Source organism: Triticum aestivum, chromosome 3A (assembly GCF_018294505.1).
Source record: "Triticum aestivum cultivar Chinese Spring chromosome 3A, IWGSC CS RefSeq v2.1, whole genome shotgun sequence".
Lineage (NCBI taxonomy): Eukaryota > Viridiplantae > Streptophyta > Magnoliopsida > Poales > Poaceae > Triticum > Triticum aestivum.
Genome location: NC_057800.1, coordinates 461,914,065 through 461,919,193, shown reverse-complemented (window position 1 = coordinate 461,919,193; position 5,129 = coordinate 461,914,065).

The window sequence follows — 5,129 nt, the reverse complement described above, 5'->3', positions numbered from 1 at the left end:
ACCAGCTGCCGCACCAGCCCAAAATAGCTCCCAGGCAGAGCCTCCCCATGCCACAACCGAACTATGAGGCCCTTCATGGCCTATTTAGCCGCCTTGTGGAGATCGACCAGTTGTTTCAGCTGGTCGCTCAGGGGCACGGGGTGTCCGGCCTCAGCATACTGAGACCAGAACACCTTCTCTGTCGAGCTGCCCTCCTCGGCCCGATAGAATGCAGAGGCATCGGACACGCTACGGGGAAGATCTGCGAATGCTCCTGGAGAGCTCCGGATTCGGGTAAGTAACAAGTAACTCACGTTTATGTGTTTGCTTTGCATAAAGAATGCCTTACCCGCCGCTATCTTTTTCACCTCATCCAACTCCTGGAGGGTCTTCTGGGATTCGGCCTTGGCAGACTTGGCATTTTCAATAGCCACCACGAGCTCGGACGCTCGCGTCTTTGAGTCAAGATCCAAACTCTCATGTTTTTCCCTGAGAGCTTGGAGATCTTGCCGCACCTTGCCAACCTCGGCCTCATACTTCTCCCGCTCGGTGCGCTCCGTGGCCGCCCTCTTCATGGCCTCGAGCAGCGCTTGCTTAAGGGTCGCCACCTCAGACGTGGCCCCTACAATAGCCACGATAATCCTGTCATTTTTTGCAATTGCACCTTATATATATATATTTAAACAAGGTATTTCTTACCTTCGTTGTCCTCGAGCTGCTTCTTGGCACGCCTGAGCTCTTGCTCGGACTGCTCGAAGTTCTACTTTAGAGTGTCCACTTCCGCAGTCAGTGCGGCGGACGCCAGCAGAGAAGCCTGCATACGCGTATTGACTCCTTTTTGTTAGACTCCTGCGAATTTTATTTGATCCTCTATTCGGCTTTTCTTCCTGAACGCCAAACAAAGCATCAGGGGCTACTGTCTATGCGGTAATATTATTTACACAATCTTTACTTACCTCAAAGCCTGTTAAAAGGCTAGTACAAGCTTCAGTCAGTCCGCTCTTGGCGGACTGAACCTTCTGGACCACCGCACTCATAATGGTGCGGTGTTCCTCGTCGATGGAGGTGCCTTCGAGCACCTCCAACAGATTGTCCGGCGCCTCCGGTTGGATGGGGGTCACCGGCACGGTGGGCTTGCTCCTCTTGGAAGGAGGTCGCCCGCCGGACTCTGGAACCTTTGAAGGTTCCGGAACGGTGTCCGGCCTAGAGCCGGATTTGGAGCCCTGGGGGGTTCTATCCCCTTCACTCCTGGGGTCCGGGAGGTCACCTTGCGGCGCCCCCAGGACCACCTCCTCCTGGCTTGGAATCTATTGGGACAACACTTCGGTGTCGTCCGTAGGGCGGGGGGAGGAAACCGTCGGAAGCGAATTCACATCCGACGAGTCCAGTGAACCGCTCGACGACGCGTCAAGCCGGTCTTTGGGTGGGCTGCATAAACATATTCGACATAGGAGAAAGCTGTGCAATAAAGGAATACTATGAATTACTCTGGTAGGGCTTGGCCCTGAGCGGCCACTGCTCTCCGCCGTCGTCGGCGTCGGTGGAGTAGTCCGGAGGAAGGGTTTTCCCCTTCTTGGACCCTTCGGCCTCCCAGTTGGGGCGGCCTTCCTTTTCTTCCCTTCCCCCGCTGGAGGGGGAGGGGTCTCTTCTTCCTCCTCCTCGTCTTCATGGGAGGAGTGCGTCTTGGAGTCGTCGGATGAGGGATCCGACACCTCCAGGCGCTGAGCACTCTTTCGAGTCCCCGTGGCCTTCTTCTTGGCCTTCTTCTCTGGCACCACATGGGGTGCCGGAACTAGCAGCTTCACCAAACGAGCGTCCGCTGGGCCTTCGGGCAAAGGAGCCGGACAGTTGATCTGTCCGGATGTCTCCTGCCAATCCTGTCAAAGGTAAGGGAGCTTAGATCCCGCATGGAGTCAAACTATGAAAAACGGATACCCTGTAAAAGGTAAAAACAGCTTACCGCATGAGTGTGACGCTGCATACTGAATCCGCGATCCTCGGTAGCGGATGTGGGGGCCTCGGCGCCCTTGAAAAGCACCTACCAGGCATCTTCGTACGTCGTGTCGAAGAGCCTGCTCAGAGTTCGGTGCCGCACCGGGTCAAACTCCCACAGGTTGAAAGCCCGTTGTTGACACGGGAGGATCCGGCGGATGAGCATAACCTGGACTACGTTGACAAGTTTGAGCTTCTTGTCCACCAGGGTTGGACGCATGTTTGGAGTCCGGTCAGCTCTCCTTTTTTACCCCACGACAGGCCCGTCTCCTTCCAGGAGGTGAGCCGCGTATGGGGTCCGGATCGGAACTCGGGGGCTGCGACCCATTCAGGGTCGCGCGGCTCGGTGATGTAAAACCACCCCAATTGCCACCCCTTCAGGGTCTCCACAAAGGAGCCCTCGAGCCATAAGACGTTGGGCATCTTGCCCACCATGGCGCCTCCGCACTCCGCCTGGTTGCCGCGCACCACCTTTGGCTTGACATTGAAGGTGTTGAGCCATAGGCCGAAATGGGGGCGGATGCGGAGGAAAGCTTCGCACACGACGATAAATGCCGAGATGTTGAGGACAAAGTTCGGGGCCAGATCGTGGAAATCCAGGCCATAGTAGAACATGAGCCCCCGGACAAATGGGTGGAGAGGGAAGCCCAGTCCGTGAAGGAAATGGGGGAGGAACACCACCCTCTCATGGGGCCTAGGGGTGGGGATGAGCTGCCCCTCTTCAGGAAGCCGGTGCGCAATGTCGTTAGACAAGTATCCGGCCTTCCTTAGTCTTTTTATGTGTCCCTCCATGACGGAGGAGATCATCCACTTGCCTCCCGCTCTGGACATGGCTGGAGAAGGTTGAGGTGGGGAGTGCGGACTTGGGCGCTGGAGCTCGAGTGCGCAAGAATGGATAGGCAAAGGAGGAAGAAGGCGTAGGTGAAAAGGTGGATTCTTATCCCCTTATATGGGTGGACGCAACTATGTGTCCCCACCAGCCTGGTAAAACTCGCTTATCCCCAAGCGCCGTAATCAATGGTGCGGTTGGGTTACCCATGCCCGTATTGATGAGAATCCCGGAATAAGGGGACACGATCTCTGCTTCGACAAGACGTGCCAAGGAAACCGCCTCGCATGATGCGCTGAGGTGGGATAATAAAACGATTCGAATAAAGACTTGGCCGTGGTGCGTCACACTATGGAATATGTCAGCAGATTATATTTGTGTAAATATTATTCTCTCTATGGCATTATGTGGAAACTTATTTTGCAGAGACGGAGACTATCTTTGTGTTCAAAATCTTCTATGAAGTACTTGGAGGAGGAACCCGCCTTGCAATGCCGAAGATAACCTGTGCGCCGGACTCGTCGTCATTGAAGCCTGGTTCAGGGGCTACTGAGGGAGTCCTGGATTAGGGGGTGTCCGAATGGCCAGACTATACCTTCAGCCAGACTCCTGGACTATGAAGATACAAGATTGAAGACTTCGTCCCGTGTCCGGAAGGGACTTTCCTTGGCGTGGAAGGCGAGCTTGGCGATACGGATATTTAGATCTCCTACCATTGTATCCGACTTTGTGTAACCCTAACCCTCTCCGGTGTCTATATAAACCGGAGGGTTTTACTCCGTAGGATAACATACAGAACAACAACCATACCATAGGCTAGCTTCTAGGGTTTAGCCTCTCCGATCTCGTGGTAGATCTACTCTTGTACTACCCATATCATCAATATTAATCAACAAGGACGTAGGGTTTTACCTCCATCAAGAGGGCCCGAACCTGGGTAAAACTTCATGTCCCTTGCCTCCTGTTACCATCCGGCCTAGACGCACAGTTCGGGACCCCCTACCCGAGATCCGCCGGTTTTGACACCGACAGAGGCCCAACAACGTCTACAAGAAGAAGGTTGTGTAGTAGACATCAGTCGACAGCAGGCAAGCGCCGATGGATTCGCTCTTGCTGTGCGGCGCGCCGTGCCTCTCGCTCTGTGGTGCTCCAATGGTCTCGCCATGCAGCGAGCCATAACCTATCAACGCGGACGCGCCTAGCTTGCTCTCCGGTGCGCCATCGATCATGTTGTGCGGCGAGCTGCAGCCTGCCGGCGCTGACATGCCTATCTTGATCCGCAACACTCAAGCACCATGCGCCAAAGGTCTGCTCAACCCTGGCAATGACGCGCATCACGGTGTCATCCATCACGTTGCCAGGGAGCGCCTCGGCCTTGACGGGCCGTGGCGCCTGCTCGTTTTCCTCGTCGACGAGGTTGATGGCAGAGGCGGCTCTTTGGTGGGTTGGCATGCTTGTAAAAGGTAGATGTGCTACAGGCTGCGCTTGTCACCTCAGTGCATCACGCCGTCTATGTGCAATATCGCTGGGTGGCGGGAAACAGGTGAGGAAATGGCGGGAAATGGTGGCGTGTTCATAAAACGTCATCAATTAATGGAAACTTAGCATAGAAGGAACATCGAGCTAGCACAAAAAGGAGATGATGATCATATGAACACGGACCACACTAGGGAACTGTTTCTGTTATTATCGGTATTCACACACATTTCTGATTATAGACCTGTTTGCGGCGTATCACAAACATCTTGTTATATTGAACCATTTCTGTTCGCTTGCCTCAACGCAAACAGTTCATCCGAGTGAACCGCATGTCGTATATCGCACACACCTTCATCTGGCTGCCCGCTTCTTTTGTGTTGCCTAATCACAAACAGTTCATCCAAGTGAATTGTATGATGTATATTGCACACACCTTCATGTGGCTGCCCGTTTCTTTTGTTCCTCCTCATCGAAAACAGTTAATTGAGCTGAACCGTATGCCCTGCATCGCACATGCAACTAAAATCTGAACCGTGTTTGATGCATCCTCCATCGCAAACATTTTGCACATTTTTGACGGGTTTTTTACACCACCATTTGCGATTATGGCATCGCACACAGTTTCGTCGAAGGGTCTCTAATCGTAGTGTCGTGTTAGCAGCATCCTGCAGTAGTGAGGTTCCCCCCTTTCCTAGTTCAACTAGGAGGGGAAGGAAAGGGAAGAAGGGAAGAAGGAAAGGGGGGCCGGCCCCCTCCCCAATTCGGATTGGGCTTGGGGGCGCGCCCCTCCTCTTGGCCGCCTCCTCCGCTCTTCCACTAAAGCCCATGAAGGCCCATTAACCCCCGGGGG